General features: G+C 41.0%; 1 long non-coding RNA gene across 1 annotated transcript in view; it reads left to right on the plus strand.

Moving 5' to 3' along the window:
* LOC145716067 (uncharacterized) overlaps positions 1–22,553 on the plus strand; it is a 77,578-nt gene that overhangs the window by 17,126 nt on the left and 37,899 nt on the right. Inside the window, exon 2 of the long non-coding RNA XR_014138397.1 lies at positions 1,973–2,082. This is a non-coding gene — a long non-coding RNA (uncharacterized LOC145716067). The remainder of the gene's footprint in view (positions 1–1,972; positions 2,083–22,553) is intronic.

Consider the following 22,553-nt stretch of genomic DNA (forward strand, 5'->3'; position numbering starts at 1 on the left):
GGTTGGGAAGAAGTGCTGTTGTTTTCCTTTCATCAAAGGAAACTAGGAGCCACCGAAATCATGGCGAATTATATAAATTTTGGAAATCTCAGGTGAGTTATGTAAATCTCTGCCTCATTGTCCACTTTATCTTGGGCTAAGCTCTCCAGAGATTGGACAGCTTGAATTTCCCCAACAAAACTTAGGGGCCCAAAGGCCATGATTCTCAGTGTTCTAAGAATGTTTTTATTTCATGACATCAGATCTGTGGGTCAAAAGGCTTCCCTCTTAACTGGCGAATCCTGGTGCTGACAAGGGGCTGAAACAGGGACAAAAGAGTCGACTTTTTCCTTTCTTCCTTTAAAAAAAGTTTGCTGTGGGACTCCTGGGTGGCTCAGTCGGTTAAGCATCTGCCTTCGGCTCTGTTCGTAATCCCAGGGTCCTGGGATCGAGCCCGGCATTGGGCTCCCTGCTCAGCGGGGAGCCTGTGTTCTCCCTCTTCCACTCCCCCTGCTTGTTCTCTCTCTGTCAAATAAATAAATAAAATCTTAAAAAAAAAAAAAAAAAGGTTTGCTGCGACCCACCTTTGGCTCTTCCCCCACCCCCACCCCCGCCCCCTTTTTTTCAATGCGATATAGCAAGTGTTTGGATTCTAGAGAGTCACAGCCCAGAGGAGAGTCCCGGTCCTGCCTCTTCCTAGCTGTGTAAACTTAGCTCTGGCTTTCTGTGGCAGTTTCCTTATTTATACAAGGAGAAAACCACCAGTGTTTACCACACAGGGTTGTTATGAGGACTAAGTCAATGCAAGGAAAGCACTTGGAGTACCTGGCACAGGAGAAGCACGCAGAGAATGGTCAGTATTCTTCCTCTTCTAGCTCTTGCCCCCAGAGCGCTTGCTCTGTCTGAGACGCCGTATGCACTGCAGGCAAAGCTTGGACAGAGCGGAACAGAAGCGGGGTTTCTCCCCTCCTCCTTACACACTTCCCCAACTTCTCCTGCTCCTCCTCCCTCTCCTTATTCTTTCCCTTCTTCCTCTTTCCTTTTTTGAAAAGTAGTTCTCTTTGGTTGTATGGCACAGAATTAGGATTTCAATAATTATCCATGTTCAATGCATAAGGATACGAGAGTATTTGTGCGTGTGTGCGTGCGCATGCGTGTGTGTGCGTGCGTGCGTGTGTGAACGTGTACGTGAAGAGATAAGTTGCCCTCATCTCTCATCTCCACCTGATAAAATGCTCTCTTTTTAAAGACCCGTTTTAAATATCACCATTTCTAAAAAAAAAAATGTTTTCCTCAGTCCCCAGCCCATGTGATCACTAACTTCTCACTTTCTATCAACAACCTAATTGTATTTCCCTTGTGGAATTTGACAATGTATTCAAGTTGTAGAGCCCGTGGAAAGCAGTCACTGTTTTTAGAGTAGCCAAAGACCCCCTCGGCCTCCATGCTCATCCCAAATTCTATTTAGAAAAGAAGCACTCATGGTAAAACTTGCTCTCCTAATAAATTGATAATTCATCAGCCACCTTGATGAGCCAAATGGAAAATCCCCTAAATGTCGCTATTCCACGGAAGAATGTGATCCCCCTGGGGCCATGGAGTGACACCTCAGATTGAGGCCAGGGCACATTTCATACTCAAAAGCCAGCCTCCTGAAATTTTTGAACATGTCTACTTCCAAAATTAGAGAGAACACCTAGCAGAACAGCTTGGCAGTTTGTAAAGGAAGGGATGAATGCTTCCCAAGGAGGAATTTCTAGGACACCAAGTGACAGAACCGGAGAAAATAGGACACATAGAATGGTCCAATCAAACAGAGTTCAGTTCCCTCTAGCCTGAAGGTACCTTGTGCAGAAAGGTTATTTATAAAAGCATGTAAAACAAGCATCAGTGACTTTACCATATTAAGGGAAGAGAGTCCAACCCTCGCCATAAGGACTTGACAAATATAATTAATAAACATTTATCATGATTTTTTTTTTTTTTTTTGCAGGAGGCTCCGTGCCCAGTGTGGAGCCCAACGTGGGGCTTAAACTCACAACCCTGAGATCAAGACCTGAGCTGAGATCCCGAGTCAGACACTTAACCGACTGAGCCAACCAGGTGATGATTTTTAAAGCATAGAATTTAATGTTCCTTCCACGTCAGGTTTCTGCCAAACTCCACTATGGGGGCTGCTGCGGTGTGCTGTTCAGATTACAATTCAGCCTCCCCCTCTACCTATTCCTGCCCTCAGGGGTGTTGTGGAAGCTCCTGTGGTCAGTGGGTGTTATTACAGATCTCTGCCTCAGGGTCTCTTTCCCAGGGAACACAACCTACATCCCCTACATTCCATCCTATGTAATGAATGAGGAAACTGACAACGTGTCCAGAGCCTGTGCCGAAAATACTCATTCATTATTTCGTTTAATACTCACATTGACCTGATGAAGTAGTATTTTTATGCCCATTTTACAGTTGAGGACACTGAGGATCGGAGAAGTTTAATAAATTGCCCAAGGCGGCATAGCAAATGAGCAGTAGAATCGGATTAAATGAGGTCACATCTTCAAAGTCCTTACACGGTGCTTGGCATGGAGTGTTTGGCAAAATGATAACAATCATTATTATTATCAGGCAATCCTAACCAGAGATTTTAGCAAGCTGGACCATTTACCAAGAGTTAGAACATTTAACCATGCTTCCACAGAGCAGGCCATGTAACTTATGAATCTAATCCCCGGAGGTTATGCTAGACTATTATGAGAAACGAGGAGGCAATGGCCAAGTGGGGTGATTGCATTATGAGTAATAACAGAGCCAGCTATTTATCTTGTCACAGAGGCATGTGGGCTGCTTAGGGAATAAACAGGTTGCTGCTGGAAATGTAATATCTTGAAAAGCAGCTAGATTTTAAAATACAACCTGATTCAATTGAGTGGCATTCTCCCCAGCCCCTATCATCGCGTTTTCCATTGAGTATGTGCTTCAGTCAGTGTTTATTAACTGCTTGCATCTGGTTGCTGGCAAAATTCACTTGCTCAGTTCAGAGGCAAATAATGAACATTTCTGTTAATTATAATAATGAATATTTTGTAAGCACCAATACAGGGCACAGTGCTTCCTTTATTTCATGCAAAACTGGGGGCTCTGTGACATTCAGAAGCTCAATTTGAGCCTCTCTTATTGAATTTTAACGAAATAATTCAAACCGATGCTGCAGATGTGAGAAAGATGTATTTCATACCTGGTCTAGTGAAGTGACCAAGGGATCCCCTGTGGCTGGGAGTCCACCCTTTCACGGCCTTGATGAGTATAGCCATACACACGTGACGCGACTGACAGGCCCCGAGTGGAGGTCCAGAGCCGGGCTTCCTGATTAGGTTAAACTAGAATGACTTCCACTAGTTCTCTTGGTGTTTTCTGGTTGGAGTTAGTCAATGCAAATCAAGCTGCTAATTGGGTTTCTACCTGTGCCAGTGGCATCATCTTGTGAGGGAGAGAATCGAGAAGAAACCAAGACCCAAGTGTTCCAAGAGCTTAGTAGGTAAATTATCAGGGGAACAATTAGAAAATACATGTGGGTATGGAGTCATCATGCGTAGATTTTGTGATGTAGATCGTGGGAGTGTATTGTAGCTTAGAGATGGCAGAGAATAATCCGGGAGAGAGGCATCTGGAGGGAGGTTTTGTGGTGCTTCTACCACCCAAAGTCTTCATTCATTCATTTAACAAGGTTCTATTAAACACCTTCTATTTTCCAGGATCTGTGCTAATTAATGGGATTCAGAAAGTCATCACAGCCTCTGCTTTCCAGTGGCTCACAGTTTAGGGCAGAAAGATAGATTTAGAAGAAACAACAACTACAAGTGGGGCTTTCTCAGTTTGAGCACTGTTGACACCTTGAGCTGGATACTTTTTTGTTGGGGTGGGGGATGCTCTGTGGATTGCAAGACATTTAGCAGTACCCCTGATCTCCATCCACTGGATGCCGGTAGCATCCTCCCCCTACCCCTGAGCTGTGACAACCAGAAATGGCTCAACACAATTGTCTGGAGGAGAAAATTGGCCCCAGTTGAGAACCACTGGAGAAACACAAGAGGAGATGGGGAGGGAGGTGGCAGAGATAACACAAGGGAACTTGTGGACCATGCTGAAGTTTCAGTCTTTATGTAGTCATCTGATCATTCATTGATTCAACAAGTATTTAGTGCTAACGCTGTGCGGGCCATTCTTCTAGGTGTCCTGGATGCAGTAATGAACAAAACAGACAAAAATATTTGGCCTTGTACTGCTTACATTCTGGTAAGAGGGGATAAACTATAGGCCCAATAAATGAGTAGATAGTAAGTTTGAAGGTGATAATGCTATGGGGGAAAAAAAGAGAAGAGAAAAAAGGGGGATAGGGAGTTTTGTATGAGACAGCAATTTTAAATAGGATAATTATTGTTAAGACTGATAGTATTTTTTTCCCTAAAGGGAATTTCTAGCATATGTGGTCTACAGGTGGGCATATTACAGAGTCCCATATTATTAGAGAACCCAGCCTTTTCTGTGTAATCTGAATTGGGCTCTGCACTTCTGCTCTACCCTATGGGATGAGTTTATACGCTTCCCATATCTTATGATTCATGAGAGAGGAAATTTTGAATGGCTCATTCATTCATTCATGCATTTATTCATTAGTTCAACACTTATGGAGAAGCCAGCAGGCCTGGTGCCAGACACCAAGGATAGATAAAAAAGATATCATACGACACACAAGTTCTGCCTCTGAGGCTTTCCCAGGGGTGCTCTCGTGTAAACTATAATTACAATAATGTATGATAAGAAGTAGAATGGATGTGTGGACAAATGCTCGGGGAGCCCAGAAGAGTGGCCAACCCTGGGGAGGTGGAGAAAGCTGCCCAGAAGATCTGGCACTTGACATGGATCTGGAAAGATGAAGAGTTTGCCAGGAAGAGAAATATCAGGAAAGGATTTCAGGCCAAGGTATGAAGACATGAGAATGACATTCACAGGTATAAAAAAAACCCAAATCAGCTGAAAACTGATCTTTCTTTAGTCTCCTGATATCTGAGCTGTTTCCTTTATCCTTCCTGGCACCCAGACCCAGAATTTCTTGGGTCCAGTTCTACAAGTTTCCTACCTGTAAATGAGGTGTTAGATGAGATGGTGTCTACAGCTCCTTCCATCTGGAATATTCTTTCATCCTACAATTCCATGAGTTTATTCCAGCTCCCACTCCTCCAGAGAATGAATTCTTTCTCTTCCAATTCATCACTTCTTCTCTTTTTCTTTCTTTTTCTCTAAGGTTCTGTTGTTCACATGCCATTTCCATATCTAAATAGGGTCAACTTGTTTACCGCCTCTTGTTTTCTGGCCCCCCCTTACCTATCTTTAGAGATTATTTGCCCAATACAAATGGACATTCTTAGAGCACTACTGTTGAGATGAATTTTTGCAAAGATCAAGGGGGGACAAGAGTAAATACACCTCTGCAGGGATTTTTGGCAGAGTCAAATTATCAATTAATTTGATATTTGTTTAGCTTTTCCTATGAGCCAGCAGTTTGTTAGGCACAGCTGGGCATATAGGGAAGATAAGAAACAGCACCTTCCATGAAGTTCTTACAGTTTGGTGAATATCATACAAAATATCATAGCTCATTTAGTGCAAAAATAACTTTAATAGGAGTAGAAAATGCACAGGAATGTGCATAAAGTAAATTATTTGAAGTGTCTGATAAAAGCATATTAACTTTTTTTTTTGCTCAGATGACTGGCAATCATGGATACTTAGATGGGTGAAAGGCAAGGTACAGTTCTCTCAAACTTTTCTGCTCAAAGAAAGTGAAATAGAAAAAAAAAAGCCATGAGGAGTAGAAACCACTTGTCTCTTTAGAGAAAGGTTCTGGGAAGAAAATAAGCATCCAGATAAGAGTGACAATAGCCTGTTACATGCATAACATGTTGAGATTTAATCACATGTTTTAACATAGGTTGTCTCATTTGTTCTCTACCTTAGTCAGTGACGTCACCACCTCTAGGCCGTAGTCTGCTGAATTGTATTGATCAAGATCTCTTGAACTGTTTCCTACTTTCCATTTCCATTTCCCTGAGTTTAGATATTCTCTCTCCTCTGGATTTTTACAAAAATCAAGCTGCTTTGCCTGTCTCTGCTCCATCACCCATTCAGCTCCAGAGAGAGCTTCCTTGAGTGCCTATCTGATTCAGTTCTCCTCTGCTCAGAAATATGTATGGCCTCCTCATACCTACAGAGGGAAAATTTAAATTCCTTAGCCTAACATCCAAGACTCTATAGTTTGGCTTTTACCTTCTCATTTTTCGTTAAACTCCTTCATTTCCTTTGTGTTTAAACCATAGGATTGATGCAGTTTTCTGAACATGATTTTCCCCCTTGTACCCCAGATCTTTGTTAACTCAGTCTCTATTGGACCACCCCACCCGCCAAAGCCTTACCGTACTAATTAGAAGGATCCAGGAGCAAGAGAGCTTCTGGGTCTCAGAGAGCAACTGGAACCAGAAAGTGGAAAGCCAAGGGGGGCTCCCTGAGTCCATGTGAACCTCTCAAATTAGGCTATTAGGTGCAAAGCCCAGGCTTTTAACAAACATGCTCTAATATATTTATAAGCATATGAGAAATTCACTTGACTTGATGGGGCTCTGTGTTTGGCATTAAGAGCAACTTAAAAAACACTTCCTATTATCTGCATTATGAGCTAAAGAGTCAGTGAAACATTCAAGAACATGCAGGGATTGGCTTCCTCTGCCCAATCCAAGGCCACACTCTTCCCCTGTGTAAGGGAGACTGCAGTCCCTAGCCATCATTAACGAAAGCCCAAACCAGTCACGAAACAACAAATTTCAGATGATTGGATGTTGATAAATAACTCAGCTGGTTTTTAAACATCTTGGGTAGCCATTAAAAAGAGGAAAACATACAGTTCTTCTTGAAGTGTTCACTCATTCACTCAATCAGTATTTATTGATCACGTGAATACCAGGCATTTTGTATAAGATGCCTTAGCTATCCTCCAAGAGTAGATATACTGTGAACTTAAAGAAGACCTGACCCGGGGCGCCTGGGTGGCTCAGTCCTTAAGCCTCTGCCTTCGGCTCAGGTCATGGTCCCAGGGTCCTGGGATAGAGCCCTGCATCGGGCTCCCTGCTCGGCGGGAGGCCTGCTTCTCCCTCTCCCACTCCCCCTGCTTGTGTTCCCTCTCTCGCCGTGTCTCTCTCTGTCAAATAAATAAATAAAATCTTTAAAAAAAAAGAAGACCTGACCCCAATACAGAGTCATCCCGTCTGGCCAGTGGTTCTGACACTGCATTGGAGAACCATGGATTGCTCCTCCCATCCCAATCTTTTTTCACAATCTCTGCACATTTTAGCCCTTATGTTGTAATTGGATGACATGGGTTTTATACGTCTTCCTCCTTTCCCCTATTACGTAATCAGCCCTTTTTCCTCCAGCTGACCAGGGTCAATTAACCCTGCCAATCTGGGGACTCCTCTCCTGCTGGTGCATAGACACAGCAGCCCAGAAATACTCTGGAAGGATGCCTCCTTTGGGGACCCAAGGCCTCCGACCCTGCAGAGCCTAGAGGTATGGGAATGAGAAGAACAAAATCCCCAAGTGAATTATTGGAAGCGATGATAAGTGGGTCACTCTTATCTTCGTCCCTTGGTTCCCAGGCCTGTGCTTCTATCTGCCGGGATCACAGCATCACGTGGAGTCCCTGACTTAATGCATAGACTGAACCCTGAAGGGTAGCACCCCACTCCTCCTACGACTTGCATTCGTCCCAGGTCTTCCTTGAAGCAGATACCACGCCAGGATTAGATATTAGGAGGGGAAGGAGGAAAGAAGGTCTTAGGTTGTGGGGCAGTCCTAAGGAGATCAGGTCAACAGGAAGTACCGCATCTCTCAGAAACGTGCCACCGTAATAGCCCTGCTGCACACAAGCATCGTTGGCGGCGGCTTGGGGGACGCGGTGACACGGTGGTGATGCATTTGACCAGGGGGACATCTGTCCATTACACTCCTACAGTGAATAGGAAAGCTGAGAGGAGCTTGTGCACTTTCCTGGCAACACCACACTGTTCTAAGCACTGGGGACACAGGAGTGAGCAGGACAGCTGTGGTCTCTGTCTTCTGGAACATAGTCTAGTGTGGGACAGTTAAGCAATCACAGCTTAGTGTGACAAGTGTCTTGAAACACGGAGGCAGGGGCTCCCAGCCCAGTGGAGGGAGGGGGCTCAGGAAGAGCTTCCTTGGGGCGGGGGGCAATCTCGTAGGGCAGTAAGGAGCCAAGATTCTACATGACTGTGAATCCAACCTTCCCCACTTTCTAGGTCTGTGCCCTTGGGCAAACTTGTAACCGCTCTGTGCCTCAGTTTCCTTATCTACATAGTGGGGAGACCATAGCACCTCTCTCTAGGGGGGAGGGTGTGGTGATGAAATCCCACCATATAGCTGTAGGCCACTTAGAGGAGTGCCTGGCTCGCAGGGCCCCAGGGCGCCCCTGCCACAGCCCTAGGGCTGCAGAAGCGGGCTGGCCAGCTCATCCGGGGCCTGGCCTGGAGTGCTACACTCACAGCTGTTCATCTTGCAAGAGTCACAGAGCAGCCATGCCCACTGGGAACCTCCCATCTGCGTCCTCCTGTGCTGAGTCCCTTCCATGCAAAGAGCGCCCAGGCAGTTGTCCTGCTCACACCTCTGTGAGAACAGGAAAGTGGTGACCAAGCTGCCCCCAGGGCCCCTGCTCGGTCCAGGCTCCCCGGGACCTGGGTCAGCCTCTCCTCCCAGGAAGGAGGGTCAGGTGGTCCCTGGGGGCCGGCCTCTCAGTTTTATCTCTTTGGAGTTTGCCTTGTCTTCACCTGCCTGACAGCTCCTACGTATGCCTTGGATTTCATGTCCAGATTTGTCTGTCTCCCCTCATGATCTGTGAGTTCTGGAAGACTTGCAACATTAGTTTTTTTCTTTTCTTTTCTTTCTTTCTTTCTTTCTTTCTTTCTTTCTTTCTTTCTTTCTTTCTTTTTTAACTTTTTAGTGACAAATCTGGATGAATTTTCTTTCTGTTAGCTTCTGCTATTAGACAGTCCTGGGCCTATTACCACAAAGTTTCTGTTGTCCCCCCCCCCCCCACCGCCATTGGTCTAAGCTCCATGGATGAAACACGTGTGGCTGGATTTTTCAGTCAATGACCACTTTAGAACAAGGGGCAGGTGAACAAGATAATCATTTTATTCAACTCTGACCCAAAAGATAAATGATAGTTTCTCTACAGAGTTCAAGTCACTGGAACTGCTCAGCACTTGTCGATTGCTTAGAACCGTCTAGGAGCTGGGAGAAGTTACAGATGAGGATATGGCACCTGCTACTTCTTGGGGCTGGTGGAGGGAAAGAGGGCAGCAGGAATACCTAGTTATTGAGCATCTACAATGGACCCACCACTCTGCCAGATAGTTTATATTTATTCTCTCACTAAATCCTCGTACCACCTCTTTGAGGTGTGTGCTTTGACGTCTGTTTTATGTAAAAGCAAATAGAGCGTCAGGAAGAATAAATACTTGTCCAGTGATCCCATGGGTAGGAGGAGGCAGATCTGGTATTTGAGCTCCAGAGCCCCTACACGTTCTTTCTCCTGGTTCGCCCAGTTGATTTTACTACTTCTGCCCAATCATCTCCGTTCGACTTCTGGTCATCCTGTTCTAAAACTTGCCGCCTCCTCCTCCGCTCTTATCCTTATGCCAAGAAATGCCAAGTCCTGGCATTTCTTCTTTCACTGTATTTTTGGTATCCAACCTACCCTTTCTGGCGCCATGTTGGTTCAGGCTATTGTCTTAAAATAACTGCAGTGATTGCTTATACAGTCTCCCTTTCTTCAGCCTCCATCCTTATAATCCATACTGCAGAGGCATCTTCCTAAAATTCTGTTCTGAGCTTACTGTCTTCCACCCCTGCCCCTTCAGCACTCTTTCCTGCCAATGGCATACAATCCTGAATCCTTAGTTTGACATTTAAGGTTGTCTCCCACCCCCTTTTCCCATAGCTCATGAATTTTTTCAACATGAAACCTCCACTCCTTGCAAACTGGTCTACCCACTATCTCCAGAGCACACCTAGAGCACTTCTGTCTCATAACCTCTGATTGTGCCATCCTTTCTTCTAGGACACATTTCTCCATCCTCTCCTACCAGAAGTCACCGCCCAGCTATCAGCAGGAAGCCCCTCTGTATATATATATATCTGCACTGGGCAAAGACTACTGATAAGATTGGTGGTCTTTTCCCAGCTAAGGCCACTTCCCTTGGCACATTGTAAGTGTTTGAAGGTGAGGACTTGAATTTCTCCTTCACTTTTTTCCTCCAACTGTGTCTATCATAAAAACCACGTGCAGGGTAAATACACAATCAAAATGAGTTAGCAGGGGCTCCTGGGTGTCTCAGCTAGTTAAGTGCCTGCCTTTGGCTCAGGTCACGATCCCAGGGTCCCTGGATCGAGCCCTGCATCAGGCTCCCTGTTCATGGGGAGTTTGCTTCTCCCTCTCCCTCTGCTCCTCCCCTCGCTCATGCTCGCTCACTCTCACTTGCTCACTCTGGCTCGCTCACTCTCTCTCTCAAATAAATAAATAAAATATTTTAAAAAACACACACAAAAAAAACCCAAAATGAGTTAGCTACTTATGAGAACGAACAAACAATAATTGCAAAGACAGTGTCGCCGTACATCTAGCCAGCTAATGCTGGAGGCCCGGGTCAGTAGAAAATGACAGTCCTGTTCTCCACCTTGAAGCCAGAAGTGGCTCCCTGACTTGCTGCAGTAACACTTAAGTGGTATCCCTCCTTCCAGCCTCTACCCACCAAGCTGTCCCAACAAGACTAGGTATCTTCTGAATATGCAAGCCTTGACCTTCCTGCTCTTTGCTTTTGCTGTTCTTCTCATCCTCTTTGCTGACTGTTCTTCTTACTGCTTTTCTTCTACCCCTCTTGTGCCTTCTCAAAGGCTACTTTGGGGACAAAGACAAGAGCCAGCATGATCAGACCTTTGGGAAGTCACATTCCAGGTCCTCTTAATGAGGACAGCTGTCCTGACATATCTCAAAGAGTTGGTGTAGTTCCCAGAGAATGTGGGCCAAACACCAACATTGTTGGGCAAGGAGTGTCTGCACAGCAGACTCAGAGGACTGACAGCAGAGTGTTTGGTTTTGAGCATGCTCTTTTCCTTTCTGACTCTATCAGCCTGCAAAGATCTGTGGCTTCTCACAAACATTTCTCACAATGAGACAATGCATGAGGATCTAGGGCAGGGAGGATGCAGGCCAAATACTGTGGGTTGCATTTAAATATCTACTAATTTTGTTTTCTGGTTCCCAGACCCATTTCTTTCTGCCTTCAGCTTTAGACCTAAGCCTGGGCTAATTTGCTCCATGAGATGACTATCATTATAATTCATCGGGTGCTCTGCAAAGCCTGTGCAAATATATAAACATGGGCAGGGCCCATCACTGTAACAGCAACTCACATTTGGAAAGAATGCCTCAGATTACAAAGCACTTTCATGTATATTATTACATTCAATTCTCCCATCAACTCTGTGTAGTAGGCCTTACTAGACCTAGTTGACAGATTTGGAGACTGAGGTAAAGTGTAGGGAAAGAGAACTCAATGTTACGTGTTTGCTATGCACCAGGCACTACAAGGTGCTTTTATACTTCATCTCACCAAATCCTCACAACCCCCCTAAGAAGTAAGGATTGGTATCCACATGTGTGTATGCATCCCTGGAGAAAGAGCAATTGACTGTTGAGTGTTTCTCATGTCAAACATCGTGCTAGGTGTATTATAGAGATTTTCCCATTTGCTCCTCCTTGGCTCTCACTCTATTCCCATGTTAGCAATGACATAAAAGTCACCAAGAAGTTTGATAACTTGTTTAAGGTTACTCAGCTATAAGTAATAAAGTTGGGATTTCCAGATCTATGGACATCAAAGCTCAGCCTTTTCCACTACTCCACTGATGACATATGCTGAGGTCATCCACCTGGCAGGTAGGGGATTCAGGATTTGAACCTACAATTTTGGATTCCAAAACTATGCCAGCTCTACTCCACTGCACTGCTGCTTCCAAGTCAAATGGGACGACAGTGACATTGATCCCCATACACTGTGCTGCTGACAGGTGTGAGTGGGAAATGCAACTTTCACAGGTCCAAGGAGAAATGAGAAAAATGAAAACAATATGGTGAGCTTTTCAAGAAGTAAAATTTATTCAATGTAAAAGATTTATCTTTATTCTGAGATTAGTCCTTTAACATTTTAGGTGTTAAATGTACCTTCTTCTGTGAAATGCTAATAATGTAAGGTAAGAGTTTTCTTGGCCTTGAAAAAAAACTGCACCCAGGGCACCTGGGTGGCACAGTCGGTTGGGCGTCCAACTCTTGGTTTCAGCTCAGGTCATGATCTCTCAGTCGTGAGATTGAGTCCCTGGTCGGGCTCCATGCTGAGTGTGGAGTCTGCTTCAGATTCTCTCTCCCTTTCCCTCTCCCTCTGCTCCCAAGAGGCCTAAACCTGAAACAGTCAACACGCATAGTCAAAAAATGCAAAATAAAACAAAACAAAAAATGCCTGTCTTCTCTGGCCACAGGACCAGGAAAGGGGAAGCCCATCGGGGACTGGACAGGGAGATCCATATCCAGTGGTGGCAGAGATAGGGGCTGGTGACCCCTTTGTGACCCACACCGGGCACAGCTCTGCCTGCACCAGCAGGCCTGGGGTGCCCTAGCCCTCAAGGTAGGAGGGAGCCATTCAGATCTGATGGCTCCTGGTGGCTCCTGGCCCACTACCCAGTGGTGGCACCAGCAGAGCTCCTGTACTCTGAGACTGTAGAATGAGCTAGAGAAAATGCTCTCCATTCCACAGGTCTGATGGCCCTGGGCTTCACCTAATGCCATCAGGTGGTCTGGGAAAGCACTTTTTTGGCCTACTAGGAAAGCAAGGATTCAGTGGAAGCTCAAGCTGAGTCAGGAGAACGGAGCAGTCCAGGATAACATTGCAAAAGCTCAGAAAACTAAATTGTCATTGGAACTATAGTTCACAAAATAGGACACAACTTACATGCTAAATGCAAACAGGGTGACTGCCTACTAAAATAGAATATTTAAGTAGGTTCAAGAATCCCCTAATATAATATCAGAAATATCCAGAGTACAACTATTGTGTATACAACTACAACTCATTTGTCATACCAAGAAAGGAAAATCACAGTCTGAATGAGAACAATCAACTAATGTCAACACAGAGACGAATCCGATGCTGCAACTATTGGACAAAGATTTAAAGCAGCCACCATAAAAGTGCTCCAACAAGTAATTACAAATTCTCTTGGGGAAAAAAATAGAAAACCTCAGTAAAGAAATAGAAGTTATACATATAAAAAAGAAATAGAAGTTGTAAAAATATCAAATGGAAATTATAGAATGAAAAATGCAATAACCAAAATAAAAAGCTCACTGGATAAACTCAAGAGTAGTGTGGAGAAGACGAAATCTGTGAATTTGAGGACAAATCAATAGAATTTACTCAGTTTGAATAACAGATAGAAAATAGACTAAAAAAATTTAACAGAGCCCTGGGCTCCTACGGGACAACAAAATATCTAACATTCATTTCATCAGAGTCTCAGAATGAGAGAGCAAGAATGTGGGGCTGAAAAAGTATTCAGAGAAATAATGGCTGAAAATTTCTCATATTTGGAAAAAGGCATAAGGCTATGGACTTAAGAAACTGAGAAATCCCCAAATAAAATAAACCCAAAGAAATCCAAGACACATGATAAAAGTTTTGAAAACTAAAGACAAAGAAAAATCATAAAACAACCAAAGAGTGATACATTATCTATACAAGAAGACCAATCTGAATGATAGTGGATTTCTCATTCAGAAAAAAGCAACACAATGTTTTTCAAGTATTGAAAGAAAAGAATTGCCAACTGCAAACTCTATATCTGGTGAAACTATCCTTCAGGCACAAAGGGGAAGTAAAGACAATCTCAGACAAAAAGAAACTAAGAGAATTTGCCACTAGTAGCTCTTCACTTAAAAAATGGCTGAAGGAAATTCTTCTGACAGAAAGGAAATGATAACAGAAGAGGGCTTGGAACTTTAGAAAGGAAAAAAGAGCAATAGGGTGGGAAAAATAGGGGTAAATATAATAGATAATCCTCCTCGTGAGTTTCTTAAATCATATTTGATGGTTGACACAAAAGTTATAACAGCATCTCTTGTGGTGTTCAGTACATGTTGAGGGTATAGTTGAGAATATGAGCTTAAAATGTGAGGAGGGTAGAGACCTATGTGGAAGTCAAGTTTCAATATTTTACTAGAAGTATTAAAACATAAATACTAGTAAACTGTGATGTTATATGTGTACACAGTAATACCTAAAAGAACCACTAAGAAAAACTATCCAAAGCAATATAGTAAAAAACAATATAAATAAAACATTATAGAATCCTAATAAATGTTCAAGTAACCCATAGGAAGGCAAGAAAAGAAAAGAAGAATGAAAAGGAAGGGACCCAGAAAATAAATGATAAAATGGCCGATTCAAACCCTAACATATCAATAATTAGTTGTTTTAAACGTAAATGATTAGAATACACCAATTAAAAGACAAATATTGGCAGAGGAAATTTTTAAAAATCACCTAACTATATGCTATTTACAAGAAATTCACTTCAAACATAATAGCATAAGTAGGTTGAAAGTAAAAAAATGGAAAAAGGTGCATCATGATAACATTAATAAAAAATCAGGAGTGGCTATAATATCAGATTAAGTAGACTTCAGAGCAAAGAAAATTATTAGGAACAAAGAGGGACAGGAAATGATGAAGGGATCAATTCACCAAGAAGATATAATAATCATAAATGTGTATGTACCAAACAACAGAGCTTCAAAATACATGAAACAAAAATTAATACAGCTAAAAAGAGAAATAGACAAATCCATAATTACAGTAGGGAAATTCAAAACTACTCTTAGCAATTGATAGTACAATTAGTGAAGATATAGAAGAACTGAACAATGCCATCAACCAATAGGATCTCGTTGACGTTTATAGAGCACTACATCAAAAAATACATGTTCTTTTCAAGTGGCTATGGAACATTCACCAAGATATTCCATATTTTGGATCATAAAATGAATTTAATAGTTTCAAATAATTGAAACCATATAGAATTTCTTCTGCCACTATAGTGGAATTAAACTAGAAATCAACAACAGAAAGACAACAGGAAAATCTCCAAACACTTGGAATATCACAACACACTTCTAAACAATCTGTGGGTCAAAGAGAAAATCCCAAAGAAAATAAATGCATACAGCTGAATGAAAATGAAAATGCAACATATCAGATCTGTGGGATGCAGCTAAAGCAGTGCTGAGAAGGATATTTATATCATTAAAATGCAAAAGATGAAATGTTTCAATCAATAATCAGAATTCCCATTTTAAGAAAATAAAGAAAGAAGAGCAAAATAAATTCAAAGCCAGTAGAGGGAAAGAAAAAATGTTTTAAATAAAGAGCAAAAAAATCAACAAAACAGAAAAACTAGAAAAAAATCATTGGAAACAAAATTTGGTTCTTCAAAAATACCAATAAAACTAACAAATGGATGACACCAATTACTATTTTCAGAAATGAAACAGGAGTTATCACTACATATCCAATAGCCGCTGAAAGGATAATAAAGGACTTCTATGAAAAAATTTGTGCTCATATGTTCAACAACTTAGAAGAAATGATTCATCAATAATTACAACTTTGTAAAACTCAAGTTGAAATAGATAACCTGATTAGTCTTAAAACCATTCAAGAGATTGAATTTTTAATTAAAATCTCCTTGAAAAAAAAAATTCTCAGACCAGATGGCATCAGTGGAGAATTTTAGTAAACATTTATAAAAGAGTTAACACTAATTTTAACAACTTTTTCTAGAAAACAGGAGTAAGGAATACTTCTCTACTCATTTTATGAGACCAGTATTACCTTGATACCAAGGTGAAAGCACAAATAAAGTAAACCAGGCACCAATATCTCTCTGGAACCTCGGGTGCAGAGTTCCTCAAGAAAATATTAGCAAATTGAATCCAATAATGCATAAAAAGAATTATAAATATTGACTAACTGAAATTCATTCCAGGCATGTGAGACTGGTTTAGCATTAGAAAATCAGTCAGGTAGAATCCACCATGTCAATAGGCTAAAGAAAAAGGATCATAAGATTATAACAATTGACACAGAAGTAGCATTTGACAAAATCCAATATCCATTCATGATAAAAACTCTCAACAAGTTAGGAACAGAGAGAACTACCTCAAACTAGGGAAAAACATCTACCAAAAAATGTCTAGAGCTAGCATCATACGTAATGGTGAAAGGCTGCATGCTTTCTCTCTAAGATCAGTAATAAAGCAAGGATGCCTCTCATCCCTCTTATTCAACACAATACTGGAAGTTCTAGCCAGAGCAATAAGGCAAAATACATATATACATACATACAATTTTTAAAAAGCAAGAAAAAAATTTAAAAATTTAAAAAAGAAATTGTTTTTAAATTTTAACAAAATTTAAAAAAAGAAAGAAAAAAGTTTACAACTTTAAAAAAGAAAGAAAGGGCATTCGGATTGGAAAAGAAGAAATAAAACTGTCCTTATTTACAAATGACATGAGAAAATGACAAATGACTATATAAAAAAAATCCTAGGAACTCTGGAGCAAAGAAGTGAGTTCAGCAAGGTCATAGGATACAAGATCAGCAAGCAAAAATCCATTACATTTCTATGTACTAACCATAGACATGTGGAAATTGATATTTAAGAACGATACCACTTACAATTGCTCCAAAGAAAATTAAATACTTCAGGTAAAAACTTAAAACCTGTGTGGGATCTGTCTGCTGAGAATTACAAAATACTGATTAAAGACATCAAAGACCTAAAGAAATGGAAAACCTAGGGTATTGATGAATTGGAAGACTCAACATGGTAAAGATGTCAATCTTTCCTAAGTTGATTTATAGGTTTAATGGAATTTCTATAAAAATCACAGCAAAAACTTTTTAGATAAAGACATATTTATTCTAAAATCTATGTAGAAAAGCACACACCCTAGAATAGCTAAAATAATCTTGAAAAGGAATATAGAGAGAGGAATCACTCTACCTGATATTAAGATTTAATTTAGAGCTATAATAATCAGAACAGTAGTATTGAAGAATGCAACAGAATAGGGAACATAGAATGACATTCGAATATTCTTAACTGGTTTTTGACAAGGTGCAAAAGCAATTCAATGGAGGGAAGATAGACTTTTCACAAATGGTGCTAGAGCGATGGACATCCACAGGGAACAAATGAACTTTGATCTAAACCTCACACCTTACTAAAAATTAACTCCAAGTGGATCACAGACAATGTAGAAAGTACTATAGTTTTCAAGATATTGTCATCAAAAGAAACTGGACACAGACTGTCTTAAAATTGCATGTGAATCTACAATTATCTCAAAGTAGAAAGTTTAATTAAAATAATAAAATGTTGACAATATTTTTACTCCTCCAAATCATCTTTCACTCTATCAATCCACAAAGTCTTAGAATCCAGAAGTCTTAGAATCCCTGGCCCGGAGCATATAAATTAGTGAGGTGATCTTGGTAAAAGAGGCCTGCTTTAAAGTACAGTGGATATCTTTGTCCATCTGCTCTGCTGGCTCCTCAGCTCCCATCATCTTTCCAGTGATCTTGCAACAGAAGGACCCAGCAAGAGTGTGGATGAGTCAGCATAATCCCCACTGCTTTCAGGACATACAGATTGAAAATCTTACTTTGTGATCTTACTATGTGCCGTGTACATCACACGTACCATCTTACTTCAGCCTCAAAACAACCATGTTAGGTAGGGAGTGATAGAGCTGGGATTGCAGCCAGATCTGTCTGATTTTAGACCCTGCCTTCTCCACTAGTACATGTTATCCCTCTGGGACATGAGCCTGACGCCTTTGTACAACGTTTGAAATGAAGATCCACCCAAAGAAGACAATGTCTAACTGCTGTACTCATCTTGCAGTGGGAGCAGTCCTATCCACATGTTACTATCCTGGAACCATGAACTTAGCCCCAAGAACATCAAGGTCCTACTGCATTTTAGCATTTTGACATCATTCCATCTGCTTATATGGGAGAAGCAAGCATCTTCTGCAGCTCCTGACTTCATCCCTGGTTTCACAGTGGTGGGTTTTTGTTTTTAACTCTTTTATCAAGGTATAATTTATATCCCATAAAATCCAGCCATGGCGAGTCTACGATTCAATGATTTTCAGACATTTGTAGAGTTGTGCAGTTATCATCACTTTGAGAATATATCCACCATCCCCCAAAGGTCCCACTGTGTCTGTTCATAGTTATTCCTTGTTCCCACCTCCTGTCTTAGGCAACCACTGATATGCATTCTGTCTATAAATTTGCCTTTTCTAGAATTTCACAGAAATGGAATCATACAATATATAGTCTTTTGCTTCCATTTTTTAAAAACTTAACATTATGTTTTTGAGGTTCATCCATGTTGCACGACGTATTAGTAGTTGCTCCTTTTAATTAAAAAATAGTATTCCATTGCATGGATATGCCATATTTTGTTTATCCATTCACCAGTTGATGGAGATTTTTCACTATAATGAATAGTTCTGCCATGAACATTCACATGCATACTTTTGTGTGGACATATGTTTTAATGTCTCTTGGATAGATTCAAAGGAGCAAAATCGATGGATTTTATTGTAAGTATATATTTAACTTTTTAAGAAACCACAAAACTGCTTTTCAAACTCTGTAACTCTATTTTTTCAAAAATAAATATTTCAATACAGAAAAATAAAATGTTTCTCAATCCTACCTTGCAGATTAGATAATATTAGCTAACATTAAATAAAATGTACACATACTATAAAACAACTTAAATCATTCAAAAAAGATTTTTAAAAAAGACTTCCTTTTATCCCTACCATCCCCATAAGATAACTACTGTTAACAATTTATTGTTCATCTTTCCAGAAACATTTTATGCATATATCATATATTTTTAGATATAGGTCCAGCTACCCAAAGGAAACCCATCATACACATTGCTTTGCATTTTTATCAATTAATAATCTATTTTGGAGGACTTTCCATAACAGTACACATAGTCCCATGTGCTTTTTTTTATTTTTGACAGCTTTATTAACGTATAATTGATATATAATAAACCATACATATTTAAATTATACAATTTGATAAGTTTTTTAAAAGATTTATTTTTATTTTTTTATTAACATATGATGTATTATTTGTTTCAGGGGTACAGGTCTGTGATTCATCAGTCTTACATGATTCACAGCGCTCACCATAGTACCTACCCTCCCCAAAGTCCATCACCCAGCCACCTCATCCCTCCTACCCCCCACCACTCCAGCAACTCTCAGTTTGTTTCCTGAGATTAAGAGTCTCTTATGGTTTGTCTCCCTCTCTGGTTTCGTCTTGTTTCATTTTTCCCTCCCTTCCCCTATGATCTTCGGTCTTGTTTCTCAAAAGATTTATTTTTATTTATTTGAGCAAGAGAGAGTGAGTGGGAGGAGAGAGAGGGAGAGAGAGTCTTAAGCAGATTCCGTGCTGAGCACGGAGCCTAACGCGAAGCTCAATCTCTCGACCCTGAGATCACAACCTGAACCGAAACCAAGAGTTGGATGCTTAACTGACTGTTCCACCCAAGCACCCCTACAATTTGATAAGTTTTAAAGTATTTCTACACCCATGAAACTATCACTGCAATCAAGTTAATGAACTGAGTTCCAAATAAAGTTGCTATGAACATTTGTGTACAAACCTTTATGTGGACATATGTCTTGGGTAAGTACCGAGGAGTAGAATAGCTAGAATATATGGCAAGCATATGTTTAACTTTTTAAGAAGTTGCCAAACTGCTTTCCAAAGTAGTGTTCCATTTTACATTTCCACTCACAGCAGATGAGAGTTCCAGTTGCTCTGCATTCTGTGTGTCTCCAGAAGTTAATGATTTGGTTCTTTTTTATACTTTTGATGTCCTTAACATTTTGAACATATGAAAGGCAATTATAACAAGTTTCAAAGTTCTTGTTGGCTAATTCTCACATCTGCTTCATTTCTGGGTCTATTGCAATTGATTGATCTTTCTTCTTATTATAGGTTGTATTTTCCATCATTTTATAAGCCCGGTAGGTAATCTTTGATTAAATACCAAACACTATAAATTTTACCTTGGAGGGTGCTGCCTTATTTGTATTTCTATAAATATTTTTGAGGTTTGTTTTGGGACATAGTTGAATTACTTGGAGGCCTTTGATCCATTTGGGTCTTGCTTTTAAGATTGGTAGGTAGGACCAGAGCCATGTTTAGTCTGGGACTAAATACTCTGGACTACCGCAAGCCCCTTTGTGAATACTCTACCCCATGTCCTATGAGTTATGAGATTTTCCAGTCTAGTTGGTGGCAACAGGCACTATTCCCAGCCCTGTGTGAGTTCTGTATATCCTCTAGCCCTTTTGGATGGTTCTATCCCCATCCTTGAGTAGTTTCTTCGCCTGCATGTGCTGATCAGTACTCTGCTAAGTATTTGAGGAAAAACTTTTGCTGATTTCCAGAGTTTTCTCTCTGCATCACTCTCTTCTCTCTTGCACCCTGTGCTGTAAAGTCTAGCTGCTTCAGTCTCCCCAGATGGTTTTCTCCATTTTTGACCCAGGAATCCAATATTAGGGGTGCACCACAATTTATTTAACCAGTTTCCTATTGTCAGATGTTTCTGTTGCTTCTATGGTTATTCTCTTGTGATCTACAGCCAAGATTATCCTCATGTACATGTATTGACAGATTCCTGTAAATGCAACTGTACCATAGGGTCATTCCTAGAGGGCCGCTTATTAGCTGCCTGGTTAATTGTGATAGATAATACTAAATCATCTTCCAGGAAGTTGCATCAACCTACGCTTCATGGAAAGTGTATGAAAATGACTTTTGGCCTATAAGGGGTAATATCAAACTTAATTTTTGCCAATCTGATAGGTGAAAAAAATGGCATCTCATTGTTGTTTTAATTTGTATTTCTTTAGTCATGAATGAAGCTTAACATCTCTTTACATGTCTGTTTGCTGGCTTCCCTATTTCCACCTAGATAATGCTGTGGACAGACAACTCAGAGGCGCAGACCTCCTTTGTAACAACTTACAGTTTTTCTCCAACTGATGGATCATTTCCCTCAACCACACACACCTTGGATCCCTAGATCTCGAGTCCCATGCCCTCACTCTGGGAACCAGTGACAATGCCCTTCTAAACTAATCTGCGCATCACTGTCATGGAACAAATTATTGCAATGACCGACTTTAGGTGCTACAAGGAAGCAAAGTTTGTCTTTGGTGTCCTGAAGAGATAGACCTCTTCGACGTCTAGAAGTCAGCAGCATAGCTGATCTCCAGCTTTTTACATTGATAAAGCTCAAGGTAGTGATGACCACAACTACTGCCATTATTGAGAATTCGATTGGAGATTAAGCCCTGTCATATCAAATCCTTTAGAACTTTGGTAGTGTTCTGGCCCAGAGGCTTGAAGAGATTGACAAGAAAGGACTTGGAGTTTCATCAATCTTGGATACACGACAGTGTGGCTTCAGCCTCTGTGAAATTTCTAGAGTCAGCATTTGCTTGACTTTGAATGCTATAGCTACACTCGCTAGGGTGGAAGGAGGTACTGGGGTCCAGGAAGCAAGGAAGGGAGGTTGGATGAGATGACTTTTAACACTCCTTCTGACTTAACATTAGAAAAATCTGTTATGTCACTAGCTCTCGTAGGCATCACAGTCCCCCCGTCATCCTCCGGATCTGCAACAAAGGCACAAGATACAAGAACTTCTACCAATTACCTCAAAGCTATCCTTCCTCCTTAGGGTATATCTCAGCCATGCCCTGTTTATTTTATTTTTTATTTTTATTTTTTTATTATGTTATGTTAATCACCATTCATTACATCATTAGTTTTTGATGTAGTGTTCCATGATTCATTGTTTGTGTATAATACCGAGTGCTCCATGCAGTACGTGCCCTCTTTAATATCCATCACCAGACTAACCCACCCCCCCACCCCCTCCCCTCTAGAACCCTCAGTTTGTTTCTCAGAGTCCATAGTCTATCATGGTTCGTCTACCCCTCCGATTTCCCCCCCTTCATTCTTCCCTTCCTACTATCTTCTTTTTTTTAACATATAATGTATTATTTGTTTCAGAGGTACAGGTCTGTGATTCAACAGTCTTACACAATTCACAGCACTCACCATAGCACATATCCTACCCAATGTCTATCACCCAGCCACCCCATCCCTCCCACTCCCACCACTCCAGCAACCCTCAGTCTGTTTCCTGAGATTAAGAATTCCTCATATCAGTGAGATCATATGATACATGTCTTTCTCTGATTGACTTATTTCGCTCAGCATAATACCCT

Source organism: Leptonychotes weddellii, chromosome 11 (assembly GCF_054177405.1).
Source record: "Leptonychotes weddellii isolate Sample4059 chromosome 11, ASM5417740v2, whole genome shotgun sequence".
Classification (NCBI taxonomy): domain Eukaryota; kingdom Metazoa; phylum Chordata; class Mammalia; order Carnivora; family Phocidae; genus Leptonychotes; species Leptonychotes weddellii.